The sequence below is a fragment of the Colobus angolensis genome, unplaced genomic scaffold, assembly GCF_000951035.1.
Source record: "Colobus angolensis palliatus isolate OR3802 unplaced genomic scaffold, Cang.pa_1.0 Scaffold122, whole genome shotgun sequence".
Classification (NCBI taxonomy): domain Eukaryota; kingdom Metazoa; phylum Chordata; class Mammalia; order Primates; family Cercopithecidae; genus Colobus; species Colobus angolensis.
Window position 1 is genome coordinate 5,527,768 of NW_012113364.1, and position 18,115 is coordinate 5,545,882.

Genomic DNA, 18,115 nt, shown 5'->3' on the forward strand with positions numbered 1-18,115 from the left:
GTCAGGAGTTCGAGACCAGCCTGGCCAACATGGTGAAACCCCGTCTCTACTAAAAATACAAAAATTAGCTGGGCGTGGTGGTAGACCCCTGTAATCCCAGCTACTTGGGGAGGCTGAGGCAAGAGAATCTCTTCAACCCAAGAGGCAGAGGTTGCAGTGAACCGAGATCGTGCCACTGTACTCCAGCCTGGGTGACAGAATGAGACTCCATCTCAAACAAAAAAAAAAAGGTCCCATTCACAATAATATCAATAACATGAAATATTAGGGATATGTTTAACAAAATAAGTGTAAGTTCTGTATACTAAAAACCTCAAAACACTGCTAAGAGAGATTAAAGAAGACCAAAAAATAAATGGAGATCTATACCATGTTAATGGATCAGAGGTTTGATCATTTTAAGATGTCAGTTCTCTCCAAATTGATCTACAGGTTCAGCATCATCCCAATCCATATCCTAACAAGCTGTTTTGCAAATTTTGACAAATCCATATCCTAACAAGCTGTTTTGCAAAATTTGACAAGCTGGTTTAAAAATTTATATATGTATGCAAAGGACATAGAATAGCCAAAACAAATTTTTCAGAGAAGAAAGTTGGAAAGACTTTCTTTCCAACTGATTTCAAGACTTAACTACAGAGCTAATCAAGAGAGTATGGTTTTGGCACAAGGATATATAGAGCAAAGGAACAGAACTGATTAGGAATACACTCATATGCATGTGACCAATTAGTTTTCCACAAAGGTGCCAAATTAATTCAAATTAATTAATTTAATGAGGATAGTCTTTTCATCCAATTGTGCTGGAATAACTGGATATTCACGTGGAAATAAATGTACTTTGATACTTTATTTACCCTATAGGCAAAGATTAACTCAGAATGGATCGTAGTCCTAAATGTAAAAGTTAAAGCCACAAAACTTCTAAAGAAAACCCAGGAGAAAATTTTTGAGAACTTGGGTAAGCAAAAATTTCTTTTTTTTTTTTTTCTTTGTTTTTTGTTTTAATTTCCCTTGAGACAGGATCTCGCTCTGTCGCCAAAGCTGGAGTGCAGTGGCACAATCACAGCTCACTGCATCCTCCACTTCCCGGGCTCAAGCCATCCTCTCACCTCAGCCCCGGAATAACTGGAAGTACAGGCTCGCGCCACCATGCCCGGCTAATTTTTGTATTTTTTATGGAGACAGAGTCTCACCATTTGCCCAGGCTGGTCTCAAACTCCTGTGCTCAAGTGATTGGCCCACCTCCGCCTCCCAAAGTGCTGGGATGACAGGCGTGAGCCACCATGCCCAGCCAAAAATTGCTTAACGAGGATACAAAAGCCACAAATCGGCCAGCCGCTATGGCTCATGCCTGTAATCCCAGCACTTTGGGAGGCCGAGGCGGGCAGATCACTTGATGCCAGGAGTTCAAGACCAGCCTAGCCAACATGGTGAAATCCCATCTCTACTAAAAATACAAAAATTAGCCGGGCATGGTGGTGCGCGCCTGTAATCCCAGCTACTCAGGAGGCTGAGGCAGGAGAATCACTTGAACCCAGAAGGCAGAGGTGGCAGTGAGGCGGGATTGCACGACTGCACTCTAGCCTGGGCAACAGAGTGAGACTCTCTCAAAAACAAAATGAAACAAAAACAAAACAAAACAGAAAGCACAAGTCATAAAGGAAAAATTTGATCATTTTGATTTCACAAATTTTAAATCTTATGCCCTGAAAATTTCATTTTTGAAAACATGAATAGAAAAGTCACAGGGAAAAATTATTCATAATACATATCCATTATTTCATTATTATGAAATTCTAGCACAGAAAAAGACAATCTATAGTGACAGAAAGTAAATTGGTGGATTCCTGGGGCTGAGTGGTTGACTCCATCAGAGTACAAGGGAATAGTTTAGGTTGAAGGAAATGTTTATGTCTTAATTATGGTGATGGTTACAAAGGTTTATACATTTTGTCAAAACTCATCAAAGTGTACATTTTAAATGGGTGCATTTTATTATATGTAAATTATCCTCAATAAAGTTGATTTGAAAAGAAGAAAGTGAAGCCTTAAAAAAAAATTATGGTTGTACAAAAGGATGATAAATGTTTGAGGTGACTGATTTTCTAGTTACCTGATTTGATCATTACACATTGTATACATCTATCAAAATATTACACTGTACCCCATAAATATGCACAATTATTATGTGTTCATTTAAAATGATAATTTAAAAATTAAAGATTGTGCTTAAAATTTTCTAAAAAGAAAGAATTGCTATAGTTAGCTATTCAGACAGAAAAAAATATGGTTTCAAATGGAGGAATAGAGATGGAAGACTGGAAAGTAGATAAATGTAGATAAATCTGAGTGTCGTATTTTAATCTAATAATAAATGTTAATAATGTTTGGTAGGTTCTTAAATCTACTAAGAAATAAAATACATGAGAACAATTGCACAAAAGGTAAGAAAGGGGTAAACAGAGTAAAAGTGTTCTAAGGTCCTTGCAACTTTAGATACAACTTGCATTAAAGTGATAAATGTACTAATTTAGGATATATATCAGTGGGTCAAGGATACACATTGCAGTCCCTAGGGATATCACTAAAAGAATAATAAAAGAATGTAAAACTAACAAGGAGGACTAAAATTGTATAAAAAGTGCCAATCTCCCTGGAAGATAGAACATTTCAAAAATTGGATACACCTAATAATATAGGCTCAAAATATATAAAGCCAAACTTACAGAATTAAAAACAATTATTATGATTGTGCATTATTAGCTCAATCTGATTGACACAGTAAGTAATCAAAGAACTAGAAGAACATAAATTACAATGTAAGAGAAGAAAATCAAAATATAATAGCTAAAAACTGTAAATTAGGGAAAATGAGCATATTATTTAGTCTGGGCATGTTGAAACAGATCTGATTAAACATAGCCGCTGCAGGGGGAGTGAGAAAGCTTAGAGCATTATATTAGTGTTTGGCAACATATGTCTTGCTCTAAAACCAACACTTCTAAGCTTTGGTGTTTTGTTTTGTTTTGTTTTGTTTTTAATTCAGGGGAAGAAGTGGAGACTTCCAGGAAAGATGACGGTGTAAGTGGACATTTTTAAAACCTCCTCCCTAAAACCTACAAAAACCAACAAAGGAACTAATGATTAAAATGAAAACCAAACTGAAACTTAGAGACAGCCTTAACCTTGCCCTACAAGTGCCAAAGAATACTTGCCAGATACAACACAACTTGAACCAAAATGAAATGTGATGCTGGCGTTTGACCACAATTCCTGCGCTTCAGAACCAACGCAGTGCCTTGGGCCCAAGAGCCTTGCTAATGCATCTCCCAGCCCAAGCGGAGATCTGGAGATGTGGCTGGGCCTCAGAATGAGAAAGCTTCCTCCTGCACCACAGATCAGTGCCAGCGGAGAGGCCTCGTGGGACTGGGTACTGCCCGTGTTGGTGAGTCCCAGCTTTTTCATGGTGAAACAAAGGGATTCGATTGGAAATAAAGCAAATTTCTTATCAAAGAAGAAAATTAAAGGTAGAGGAAAGTGTGTGCTGAGACCACCCCCACCCCATCCCTAATCAAATCTCAGGGCTGCCTTGATCTTAGCTGTATACCATGAGCATCATGCATGAGGTTTTTGAATGCTTTTAAATACACAAATGAGACTCCCGTCAAACCAATGGAATTAGAATCTACAGAAGTGAGGCCCAGGCAACAGCAGTTGAAAAAACTCCCCATTTTGAGATAACATGGTTAGCCTAATCAATAGGCAAAATTTAAAAATGTTTATAACACAATGTTGGCAGAGGTATAAAGAAATAAGCATGTTTATAGGAATTCTGAAGAAAATGATCATGGTAGAAAACTTTTTTTCTTTTCTTTTATATATATATGTGTTTACATATATGTGTGTATATATGTGTGTGTATTTTGTGTATATATGTGTGTATATGTGTGTATATATGTGTATATGTGTGTATATGTGTGTGTATATATGTGTGTATATGTGTGTATGTGTGTATATACGTGTGTATATATATGTGTATATATTTGTGTGTGTATGTGTATATATATGATTTTTTTTTTTTTTGAGACGGAGTCCCCAGCTCCCAGGCTCAAGCGATTCTCTTGCCTCAGCCTCCCAAGTAGCTAAGATTACAGGCACACACCACCATGCCCGGCTAATGTTTTTTGCATTTTTAGTAGAGACAGGGTTTCATATTTTTTTAAGAGGCAGAATCTCACTGTCTCCCAGGCTGGAGTGCAGTGGTGCAATCATAACTCACTGCAGCCTCAAACTCCTGGGCTCAAGCGATCCTCCCACCCAGCATCCCGAAGTGCTGGGGTTATAGGTGTGCACCACCATGCCCAGTTGATTTTTTAATCTTTTTCTAGAGACAGTGTCTCACTATGTTGCCCAGGCTCGTCTCAAACTCCCGGCCTCACGTGATCCTTGAGCCTTGGCCTCCCAAAGTGCTGGGATTATAGATGTGAGCCACTACTACCACACCTAGCCTTGAATTACAAATTTTCACATGGAGTGATATCCACTAGTGGAACACTCTGAATCTCTCTGTATTTCCTCGCTCACTTCTCTGATTAGTAAATGGAGAAAGGAAAAGGACTGGAAGATACAATCCTCTTGTCCTCTCTCCTCGGCTCTCCCTGCCCGCAGGGAGCACTGTCTTGACTTTGACCTTGCACTTAGCCATCACTCCCTGTGGCTGGCCAGGTGGTACTAATTCTGGGTGCAATATACCAGAGCAGGCATTGTGATCCCCATCAAACTGACCCCAACTTTGCAGAGAGAAGAAAAGCGCAATTGGTGAATTCCCCTCAAGCCCATGGGGGAAAGTCAACAAAGACAGACGTAAAAATAATATTGGCGGCCAGGCGCGGTGGCTCACACTTGTAATTCCAGCACTTTGGGAGGCAGAGGCAAGCAGATCACAAGGTTAGGAGTTCGAGACCAGCCTGGCCAACATGGTGAAACCCCGTCTCTACTAAAAATACAAAAATTAGCTGGACGTAGTGGCGGGCGCCTATAACGCCTGTAATCCTGGCTACTCGGGAGGCTGAGGCAGGAGAATTGTTTAAACCCAGGAGGCAGAGGTTGCAGTGAGATGGTGTCACTGCACTCCAGCCTGGGTGACAGGGTGAGACTCTATCTCAAAAAAAAAAAAAAAAATTACATTGGCTGCTACCGACGCCACAAACCTGCCACCTCATCACAGTGCAGCCTGTTTTTTATTTCCCCATGAAGAGGCCCTGCATCTCTTCCTGCCAAAGGCCAGACCCTCCATGTGCTTTGTAGGATCCCATTCTTCCCCATTTTCTGGGAACCCTGCACTAGATCTCATACCTTTTGTCTGTAGATTTTAGTTTGCTAATCAGCATAGTACCCTTTATTTTCGAAGCCAGACCATGTCAGAGTCATTCTTGGCACCTTCCTCCTCCCCGACGGTGTTCTCAGTCCATCTCTGAGTCCCATCAGATGGTTCAATATTCCATCGTAAAAAACAATATTCAATAACACATCTCCCTCCCTGTTTCGTCTTCCAGATCCTCCTCTTTTCTCCTACAAGGCAAGCATTGTAACTTTCTTGCGTTTCTTTCCAGAGACATTTTACATATATCTGCTGCTTCTTTATACAAATGCTAACACACTGTACACATTGTTCTCTACCGTTCTTTTTCACTTGACAGGGTACTATTTTTAGGTCACATGTACATATAGTGAGGTACAGGATATGCGGACACCACGTGCTTCCTGGTACGACACATTGAGAAGATGACATCATGTATGTACTATTCCTGACAAAAACGAATAACTCGATTCCAATCATGAGAAAACCTCATACAAACTCAATCAAGTGGAGGAACCTTCTGAAAGTTGACCTGGATTCTGCAAAAATGTGAATGTCCCAAAATACTTAAAAAGAAGCTAAGAAATTCTTACGGCTTAAAGACCTGGCAATGAAACAGAATGTCCAACTCATGGTTAAATCTTGGTTTTAAAACAAACTATAAAGCACATTACTGCAACAAACTGGGAAATTTGATTTTGGCCTGCATTTACTGCATTAGTGTTAAGCTTCCTGGATATAAGGATATTGTGGTCACGTTGGAAAATGTAATTGTCTTTGGGAAATATGTGCTAAATATTTAATGGTGAAGTCTGTTGTGATGTTTTCCGTTTATTTCCACCTAATACTCAAATGGTTCAAGAGACAGAGGAGAAAGGAAAAGAAGAAACAAATGTGCAGGATATATGGCTGTTTTTGGTACTATTTTTATGATTTGTCTCCAGTTTTGAAATTTTTTTATTTAAAAAAATCAGAGAAAGAATGAAGACATCATGCATATTTATAGACGCACAGAAAAAATTGGGTTTCATAAAAGCCAAACCGGCAACATTGGATGTCAATCACCTTGGGGATGTCAATCACCTTGGTGGAATGAAACGATGGCATTAGATAGAGAAATAAATACTATAGCACTTTTCTTTTCTATTTTTTTTCTTTTTTTTCTTTCTTTTTTTTTTTTTTTTTGAGACAGAGTCTCCCTCTGTCACCCAGGCTGAAGTGCAATGGCGTCATCTTGGCTCACTGCAACCTCTGCCTCCCAGATTCAAGCAATTTTCCTGCCTCAGCTTCCTGAGTAGCTGGGATTACAGGCACGCACCACCACACCTGGTTAATTTCTGTATTTTTTTATTAGAGACAGGGTTTCATCATGTTGGCCAGGCTGATCTCAAACTCCTGACCTCAAGTGATCTGCCTGCCTTGGGCTCCCAAAGTGCTGGGATTACAGGTGTGAGCCACCGCGCCCGGCCTAACATTGCTTATTCTATTTCATTATTCCTTGTTGGCATTTGTTGCAATGAGAATGTACTACTTTTCATTTTTTGTACCAAAAAAAAAAAATAAGCTTACATTTTGTAATTTAAATTCTCCACAGGTTATTCATGCACAAATCAAGATGAAGCATCAAATATCTCCAAATATTCCCAACTCTCCAGCCCCATGCCTGGAGACCCCTAGATTTCCCCAGATCCAACGGCCAAAGCCTCCCTGGAGCTGGATGCTAAGTATTTTGAATACCACCTACTATAAAATCCATTACTAAGTAAAATTGATGTTAAATAAAAATGAATTCAGACCAGGCGTGATGATGTGTGCCTGTAGTCCCAGCTACTCAGGAGGCTGAGGTGGGAGGATCGCTTGAACCCAGGAGCTCGAAGCTACAGTGAGCTATGATGGCACCACTGCACTCCAGCCTGGGTGACAGAGCAAGATCCTGTCTCTAAAAAACAAACAAACAAAGAATTCATCTTTAACTCCAGAGATTAATTTGTACATGTAAACGTTTCATAAAAGTTTACCATAATATCATACACTGGACCAGATGATACCACATTTACATGTGCATCATCACATCATTTACCAGAAGTTTACCAGGTTACCACACTCTGCACTCAGGAAATGCCAACTGAGTAGTGGGGAGAACGAGAAGAAAGAAGTAAAAAGAACTGAAAGGAATAATCTATTTCGTGATCTTTCAGAGCAAAGGTTCAGTAGAAACTGCTTGATTTCAAGGTGTTTAAGTGAAAAACATCAGCTTAAGCATGTAAAGTTATAAATTAGTGGAAATTATACATGTAATATCCATTACAAATCACCAAAGAGAAAAAAGATTTTAAGATCATATGACACATTTTTTTCTTATGCAGTTTTATTCTTAGATTAATTTTTAATGCCAGTTCTAGATACATATACTCAGAACAGGATAAAAACAGGAGATAAAGTTTCCTCATTACCTTGGTAAAGAGCATGTACTGTGTAACTTTAGTGCCATTTCTTCCTTGGACAGGTTTCTGTCATTAACACAATACAACATGTGACAGTTTCTTAAGTATGTTAATTTTGAGGTATGGTCCAAATGAATAAAATATCCATGTCCAGGGCCGGCACAATTAAAGATGGTCACAGCTGCGTTCATTGCTAACTGTGGAAGTGTTATGGATCTTATGTCTGTATCTTATGTCCACAAATTTGATGACTTTTGATAAGTGATACGCCTACATGGCCACCTCCGAGTGAAGATAGAGAAGATTTCCACCATCTACAGTCACAAGAGTTTCATAGCTTACATATTTCTCAAGTCTGTTGACTTCTCTCCATGGCCAAGAGACCACTCTAAGTCTCCGTCCTTTCTCTACCAGCTTCTCTGGTGGCTTACTAGGCATCACCCTAGGAGGATGATCTTCTCAAAGCCTCATCTGGTCTGGGTACCACTCTCTCTATAAAATACACTTCCTTCACTTCCTTTTGCTCTCCAGGTAAAGATGCAAGTTCTTTCATGAATAATGATTCTCCATGGTGGCCTGGTTCCAGGGACCTCTCATCTCACACTGTTTTTTTACTGTGAGTTCTCTCTGCCCCTCCACACAGCTGGCTGTCATTCTGTCCTGCCTGTGTGCCCAGTCCCTGCCACTCCCAGGATATTCCTCTGTGTCCCGTTGTCCTGGGGACTCTCCCCCTCCTGCAGCCTTTCTTCCTTTCTTCAAGGAAGAGATCGTACTCATCTTTTTGATCCCAGCCCAGCCATCACCTCCTCGGGCCAGCATCCATTTCCTGGTGTCTGCCCCGAGCAGCTCATATACATTTACCATATTCTGGTAAATGAAGCGGACTTCTAATGAGCAGAGTCCTGGTTCTGTGTTTGCCCAGGCACCTGTCCCGTCACAGGCCAGCAGCCTGGCCCAGGTACTACTTCATTGCAGGCAATTATAGGCAAGGTAGAAGCACCTGGTTTTAAGGATGTTCTTTTTTTAATTTAAGTTCAGGGGGTACATGTGACGATTTGTTATACAGGCAAACTTACATCATGGGGATTTGTCATACAGATTATTTCATCACGCAGGTATTAAGCCTAGTCCCCATTAGTTATTTTGCTGAGCCTCTCCCTCCTCCTACCCTCCACCCTCTGATAGGCCTCAGTGTGTTGTTCCCTTCTGTGAGATTATATGACACATTATTTTATTTTATTTTATTATTTTATTTTTGAGACGGAGTCTTGCTCTGTCACCCAGGCTGGAGTGCAGTGGCATGATCTCGGCTCACTGCAACCTCCACCTCCCGGGTTCAAGTGATTCTCCTGCCTCGGCCTCCCAAGTAGCTGGGATTACAGGCAGGCACCACCATGCCCGGCTAATTTTTGTATTTTTAGTAGAGAAGAGGTTTTGCCATGTTGGCCAGGCTGGTCTCAAACACCTGACCTCAGGTAATCTGCCTGCCTTGGCCTCCCAAATGTTGGGATTACAGGCATGAGCCATTGTACTCAACCTAATTTTAAAAAGACAAATAAACATAAACTTACTTTTTTTACAGAAAAAGGTATCAGTCTAGGTTTTATACTTAATAGACACAAAATGTTGAAAGTAAAAGTATTGACAGCAGGCATTCATTGGTGGGAATATGCATTAGCCAAATGTCTGTAACAGGCTACTTGCAACATATGGCGAAAAAAAAATTTGAGATGGTCTTGCTCTGTCACCCAGGCTGGAGTGCAGTGGTGAAATCTTGGCTCACTGCAACCCCTGCCTCCTGGGTTCAAGCAATTCGCCATTCTCCTGCCTCAGCCTCACAAGTAACTGGGATTACAGGCAGGCACCACCATGCGCCCAGCTAATTTTCGTATTTTCAGTAGAGAAGGGTTTTCACCATGTTGGCCAGGCTGTTCTCAAACCCCTGACCTCAGGTGATCTGCCTTGCCTCAGCTTCCCAAAGTGTTGGGATTACAGGCATGAGCCACAGCGTCTGGCACAAAATTTTTTTTAATTCAAAAGTGCAGTAAAAAAAATAAATAAATACTTGATCTATAATGGAGAAAATTCGAAAATTCTTCTAAGGGACATGGAAGGACACTTAAATAGAAGAAAACTTCAGTAGAAAAGTATAACTCATTACCAGAAAAGAAAAGACTTTTGTAAAGATGTCAAATCTCTCAATTAATTTCAAAATTCTAGGCAATCACAACAGAAATCCCAGTGAGATTTAGATTAGAATTTGCTCAAACAATTCTAAAACTTGTCTGTAAGATTCAATATTTACAGAGTCAAAATAATTAACGGGGAAGAACTACCTCTTCCTGAGCTTAAAGACACCATAAATCTGTAGCAATTACAACCATAGATGTATCTATAATTGTCATACTAATTCTGGAGAAGAAATAAAAATAATGTTTATGATTTAGTATTTTGTCTCTATACCTCCCTTGGAAATGTAAGCTTCATAAGGAAAGGAGTTTTTTCTCTCTCTCTTTTTTAACTAATACAGCACAAATTCCTAGAAAAGTGCCTGGCAGAGTATTTGTTGAGTAAATGGATGAACAAAACACAGTTATATTCTCAGTACAGAAATAGACACACATAGATTCTCAGGAATTCTGAATATTGATAAAGTGTATTTCAAATAAGAAAAGAAACAACAGTGATAGGTAAGTGAGGTATGGGTGTGTTAACTTAGCTTGATTTAATCCTCCCACATTGTATTCATATATCAAAACATCACACTGTGCCCCACAGATGTATAAAATTATGATTTGTTATTCAAAAGTAATATTGGTATTTGAGATCAGCCTGGCCAACATAGTGAAATCTCGTCTCTACTAAAAATACAAAAATTAGCCGGGTGTGGTGGCTCACACCTGCAATCCCAACATTTTGGGAGGCCGAGGCATGCGGATCACCTGAGGTCAGGAGTTCGAGATCTGCCTGGCCAACATGGTGACACCCCGTCTCTACTAAAAATACAGAAAGTAGCCAGGCCTGGTGGCACATGCCTGTAATCCCAGCTACTTGGGAGGCTGAGGCAGGAGAATCGCCTGAACCCAGGAGGGTACAGCAAGACCCCATCCTGCCACTGCACGCCAGCCTGGGTGACAGAGTCAGACCTTGTCTCAAAAAAAAAAAAAAGAAGAATTATATCTTCAGTGTATATAGAACTTATAAATCAGTGGGAAAAACAACAATAAAATAACTAGCAAAGTACATAAAATGAGAAATACATTTTCTAAAACATGTTTATTTGATTTATTTATTTATTGAATAGGGTCTCGCTCTGTCACCCAGGCTGGAGTGCAGTGGTATAACCTCAACCTCCTGGGCTCAAGCGATCCTCCTACCTTCAACTCCTATGTAGCTGGGACTATAGATGCATGCCATCACTCCTCTGCAAATTTTTAAATTTTTTTGTAGACACAGGGTCATTCTATGTTGACCAGGCTGGTCCCAACTTCTGAGCCCAAAGGATCATCCCACACTGGCCTCCCAAAATGCTGGGATTACAGATGTGAGCCACTATGCCTGACCTAAAAAGTATGTAAGATCACAAATAATCAAAGAAACATTATCCAATGCAAAGATGTGAAATTATTCTACAGTATTGGCAAAGCTTAAAAACACAAGGAAGATCCAGTGTGAGTGAGAGTACATGAAAATGTGCCCTCTTGCTCAGTTGGTGAAATTCTAAATTATACTTTATCATTTCAAGAAGAAAAGTAGATAAGTATCAAAATTTTAAATGCACATGGGCATACCTTTGGATTCACTAAATCCAATTCTAAGTATTTATCCTAAAAGGATAATCAGTCAATTGCATAAAGACATGCTTATTAGGATGTAGAATAAAGCATTGCTCATATTATGAAAAATGAGAAGCACAGGAAATGTCTATTAATGAGTGACTAAATAAAGTATGGTACATTCCTATAATGAATACTATTTTTTATCTTTTTTATTTTTTAATTTAATTTTTTATTTTATTTTATTTTATTTACTTCTGAGATGGAGTCCCACTCTGTTGCCCAGGCTGGAATGCAGTGGTGCCATCTCGGCTCACTGCCACCTCCACCTCCCGGGTTCAAGTGATTCTCCTGCCTCAGCCTCCCAAATAGCTGGGATTACAGGCGCACACCACCATGCTAATTTTTACATTTTTAGTAGAGATGGGGTTTCACCATGTTGGCCAGGCTGGTCTCAAACTCTTGACCTCAGGTGATCCACCTGCCTCAGCCTCCCAAAGTGCTGGGATTACAGGCATAAGCTACAGTTTCTGATCTATTTTTTTTTTCTTTTCAAAAATGTCAACAGCTATTGGGGTACAAGCAGATTTTGGCTGCATGGATGAATTCTGCAGTGGTGAATTCTGAGATTTTAGTGCACCAGTCATCTGAGCCATGTACACTGTACCTAATATGTAGCTTTTTAGCCCTGGCCCCCCTTCTACCCTCCCACTTCTGAGTCTCTAAAGTTCACATATAATGAATGTTATTAATTGACATGGAAAAGTCTCGCTTGTTTAATGACTAAAGCAAGTTTCAAAATAGTTTGTCCACTATGATAACTATTCAAAGTTGAATCTAAATTGCATGTATATGACCTGGCAGTTTCTTTCTCAGGAATGCAACCAACAAAAAAAGGTATTGATATGCTCACAAAAGACATGCACTAGAATATTTACAGCAGCACTATACAGAATAGCCCCAAGCTGGAAACCACACAAAAGCCCATCAACAATAAAATGGATAAATAAATTATGATATAGTCACACAAATGGGAAAGAATATACCACAACAATAGTGAATAAATGACAACCTCCTACAACCATATGGATGAACCTCATAAATATAATGTTGAGTCAAAGAAGGCAGATAGGGCAGAAAGCATGCTTCATGATTATATTTTAACAAAATAATTTTTAAGAAAAGGCGAAAGTAACCTATGTCATTAGAAGTCAGGATACTAGTTAACTTGGGTTGGTGGAAGCAGGTTGGGACTAGAAGCAGATACAAAGATAGCATCTGGGGTCACACCTGTAATCCAAACACTTTGGGAGGCTGAGGCAGGACGATTGCTTGAGGTCAGGAGTTCGAGATTAACCTGGGCAACATAGCGAGACCCTGTCTCTACAAAAATAAAAAAGCAGCTGGGCATGTTGGCATGCACCTGTACTCACTCGGAAGGCTGAGGTGGGAGGATTGCTTCAGCCCAGGAATTTGTGACCAGCCTGGGCAACAGAGTGAGCTCCTGTCTCTAGAAAAATTAATTTAAAAATTAACTGGGCATTGTGGTGCATGCCTGTAATTCCAGCTACTTAGGACGCTGAGATGGGAGGATGGCTTGGGCACAGTATTTCAAGGTTACAGAAGCCTATGATTGTGCCGCTGCACTCCAGCCTGGGTGGCAGACTGAGATTCTGTCTCTACAAATAAAAATAAAAATAAAAATTAGCCAGGTATGGTGGCACACGCCTGTAGTCCCAGCTATTCAGGAGGCTGAGGCAGGAGGATCACTTGAGCCCAGGAGTTCAAGGCTGGAAGAAGCTCCGATTGCACCACTGCACTCCAGCCCAGGTGACAGAGCGAGACCTTGTCTCTTAAAAATATACATATAGGCCAGGTGTGGTGGCTCACACCTGTAATCCCAACACTTTGGGAGTCCCAAGGCAGGTGGATCATGAGGTCAGGAGATCGAGACCATCCGGGCTAACACGGTAAAACCCCGTCTCTACTAAAAACACAGAAAATTAGCCGAGCGTGGTGGTGGGCGCCTGTAGTCCCAGCTACTCAGGAGGCTGAGGCAGGAGAATGGCGTGAACCCGGGAGGCGGAGCTTGCAGCGAGCCAAGACTGCACCACTGCACTCCAGCCTGGGCAACAGAGTGAGACTCTGTCTCAAAAAATATATATATATATTTATGTGTGTGTGTGTGTGTGTGTGTATGTGTGTATATATATGTGTGTGTATATATATCTATGTGTATATATATGTGTGTGTATATATATCTATGTGTGTATATATATCTATGTGTATATATATCTACATATATATATCTATGTGTGTGTGCGTATATATATATCTAGGATGCTAGTAATGTTCTGTTAACTGTTAACTGATTGAGTGCTGGTAACGTAGATATATTCAGTTTGTGGAAAGCTGTACACTTGTGATTTGTGTACTTTTTACATATATACACGAAGGGTATACATGCACAGAAAGCCAGAAAGCACGTAAGATGGCAGGAAGGATGTCGGCAGAAATATTAATAGTGGTGCTATATAGAAATGAGATTCTGCATGACTTTGACTTCTTTTTGTCTGCTTGTATCATTCAAATGTTCCCAACTGAATATGTGATCATGGTAACTTTATATACAAGAAAATACAAAGAAAGAATGAAAATAAGTCTACTGAGCATTCGACTCAAGAAATTAGAAAAATCATCAAAAATGAAAAAGTAGAATGAATAAAGTAATAAAAATATGAGCTACAAAACCATCAGATCATACGGAGGTTGTCTGAAAGTGACTGATACACTTTCTCCCAAATGACCATTAAAGAACTCATGAATTTATACAAGAAGACAAAGTGAAAAATAACACTTCAGCCGTAAGTCAAAGCCAGAGTCCTAGGGAAATTTCTGCTGATTTCACCATCACAGAGAATGGTTTGAAACCTCCTTCTTTTTTTTTTTTTTTTTTTTGAGACGGAATCCCACTCTGTTGCCCAGGCTTGAGTGCAGTGGTGCCATCACAGTTCACTGCAACCTCCACCTACTGGGTTCAAGTGATTCTCCTGCCTCAGCCTCCTGAGTAGCTGGGATTACAGGAGCCCACCACCACACGCAGCTAATTTTTGTATTTTTAGTAGAGACGTGTTGGCCAGGCTGCTCTCAAATTCCTGACCTCAAGTGATCTGCCCACCTCTGCCTTCTAAAGTGCTGTGATTACAGGCATGAGCCACTGTGCCCAGCCTGAAAACTCATTTTAAAAACAGATGTATTGAAGTCTTATTGACACACAATAAGGTTCATGTAAAGTGCACAATTTGTAAGCTGATAAGTTTTATACCTGTATACACCTGTGAAACCATCACCACAATCAAGATGGTAAACACGTACATTACCCAAAATGTTATATATATATAGTTTGTTTGTTTGTTTGTTTTTGAGATGGAGTTTCGCTCTTGTTGCCCAGGCTGGAGTGCAATAGCAATCCCTGCTCACCTTAGCCTCTGCCTCCCAGGTTCAAGCAATTCTCCTGCCTTGGCCTCCCAGTAGCTGGGATTACAGGAATGCGCCACCACACCTAGCTAACTTTGTATTTTTAGTAGAGACGGGGTTTCTCCATATTGGTCAGGCTGGTCTTGAACTCGACCTCAGGTGATCCGTCCACCTCGGCCTCCCAAAGTGCTGGGATTACAGGCATAATCCCTCCCTTCCATTTCCTCATTCTCTCCTTTCACTCATAGGAATTACCATAGTTTGCATTTTCTAGAACTTTATAGTAGAACTGTGCTATATGTACTTTTGTGTCTGGCTTCTTTATCTCAGCATAATTATTCTGAAATTCATCCATGTTGTGACTTACAATGGTTTTCTGAGTCGTATTCCATTGTATGAATACACCACAATTTGTTAATCCACTAACCTATTGATGGCCATTTAGCATGCTTTCAGTTTCTGACTATCACAAATAAAGCTGCAATTAGCAGTCATGTTTGAGTCTTTCCATGACTATATGCTTTTATTTATTTTGGTTAAATACCTAGAAGTGTAATGTACATCATACAAAAAATGTATGTGTATTATTTATAAAACTGCCAAACACTGTTATACAAATTAGTTGTACCATTTTACATTCCCACCAGTCATGCATGAGAGTTCCAGTGACTCTTCATTTTCACCAACACTTGGCATAGTCATTTTAACTTTAGATGTTTTAATAGGTATTTAATAACGTCTCATTGTAGTCCTCATTTGCATTTCCCTAATGATCAATGATGCTGAATATCTTCTCAGATGCTTATTTACCATCTGTATATCTTTTTTGCCATATGTATTTTATCTATTTTTTGGTCTTCTCCTCATGTCTTTTACCCATCTTTAAATTGGTAGTCTGTTTCCTCATTATTAAATTTCAAGAGCTCTTCATATGTTTTACACATAAGTCCTTTGCAAGATATGCAATTGACTTTCGGTGGCTGAGGCAGGCGGATCACGAGGTCAGGAGATGGAGACCATCCTGGCTAACACAGTAAAACCCCATCTCTATTGAAAATACAAAAAATTAGCCAGGCAGAGTGGCACACGCCTGTTCCCAGCTACTTGGGAGGCTGAAGCAGGAGAATGGCGTGAACCCGGGAGGCAAAGCTTGCAGTGAGCCGAGATGACGCCACTGCACTCCAGCTTGGGTGACAGAGCAAGACTCTGTCTCAAAAAAAAAAAAAAGTAAAATTAAGATATGGTATTGACAAATATTTTTTCTGAGTCCATGGCTTGTCTTTTCATTCTCTTAACAGTGTCTTTCAAAGAGAGAGCTCTTGGCCGGGCGTAGGCTCACACCTGTAATCCCAGCACTTTGGGAGGCCAAGGTGACAGATTACTTGAGGTCAGGAGTTTGAGACCAGCCAGGCCAACATGGTGAAACCCCATCTCCACTAAAAATACAAAAACATTAGCTGGGTGTGGTGGCATGTGCCTGTGATTCCAGCCTCTCGAGAGGCTGAGGCATGAGAATCACTTGAACCTGGGAGGTGGAGGTTGCAGTGAGGCCACCCCACAGAACCCAGCCTTGGCGACAGAGCAAAATTCAGTCTCAAAACAAAACGAAATGAAACAAAAAAACAAAAACAAAGAGAAAGTTCTTAATTTTGATAAAGTCTAGTATATTAATTTGTTCTCTTATTAATAATGCTTTTGATGTCCTATTTTTAAAATGTGTGCCTAACCTAGGGTTGCAAAGGTTTTCTTCTGCATTTCCTCCCAGAACTTTTAGGATATCATGCTTGACATTTAAGTCTATGATCCATTTTGAATTAAGTTTTGTGAGATGTAAGGATTGAAGTATGTATGTTTGCATGGGTGCATATGGCATGATCTGGCTATGTCCCTACCCAAATCTCATCTTGAATTGTAGTTCCCATAATCCCCTAAACGTATTGTGGAAGGGACCATGTGGGAGGTAATTAAATCATGGGAGCACTTACCCTGATGCTGTTCCCATGATAGTGAGTGAGTTCTCATGAAATCTGATGGTTTTATAAAAGGATTCTCCCCCTTTTGCTTGACACTTCTCCTTCATGCCATCACGTGAAGAAGGACATGTTTGCTTCCCCTTCCATGATGATTATAAGTTTCCTGAGGCCTCTCCAGCCACGTGGAACTGGGAGTCAGTTAACCTCTTTCCTTTGTAAATTACCCAGTCTTGGGCAGTTCTTTATAGCAGCATGAGAATGGACTAATGTAGCACGTATATATGCATATATGTGTATGTATTATGCATGCATGTATTCCATACAGATAACTAGTAGTTTCACCACACTTCATTGATAAAACTATGCTTTCTCCACTGAATTGCCTTTGCATCTTAGTCCAGGAATCAATTCAGTAGGCTTCCATTTCTGGGTAAGATAAAGTAAGCATGCACGACCCTTGCTCTCCCCATGAATGCAGTGATAAAATCAGGGCAGAATGCATGGAGCAGCTATTCAAGGACTCTGAACATATGCACTAACAGGCAGATTGGGAAAGAAGATGAAAATTCACTAAACAACCAAACTGGTAGAGAGTTTACCATTTCCTTCTTCTGGCATTTCTGGGATTGAATTCAATGCTGCCTGAAAGTTGAATGTAGGTATTAGCAAAACAGGGAAGGCTCCAAGAGACACCTCTCATTCTGGCTTGATGAATGGATACATGGTTTCCTAATACTCAGAATGTGAAAATCCCATATGATTATTTCTTTCTTTTCCTTTTCTCTACTGTCTTGCACCTCAGCCCCCAAATAATTCATGACAGCAGAAGCAGTCATGGCGGTGGGGACAGTAGGAGCCTCAAACTCTGAGGAAAGAGAGCCTTACTCTACAATAAGATAATATGTGGTCCCAAAAGGATGGGAAAAACTTCTGTTGCTTTTTCTGTTTCTGTCCTCTGTTTGCTTGGCCCCAACACAACTGTAGTTGCAGAAAGCATGCAGCAGACTGGGGTTAACTAAATCTGCAACTTTATAGCTGGGGGGCCAACAAAGGGAGTACCAAGAAAATAGAAAGTACTGATAA

At 40.2% G+C, this 18,115-nt stretch overlaps 1 protein-coding gene across 2 annotated transcripts in view; it reads right to left on the reverse strand.

Moving 5' to 3' along the window:
- The window catches only part of CALN1 (calneuron 1), a 683,678-nt gene that overhangs the window by 587,710 nt on the left and 77,853 nt on the right, over positions 1-18,115 (reverse strand). The gene's annotated exons all lie outside the window — the stretch shown is intronic.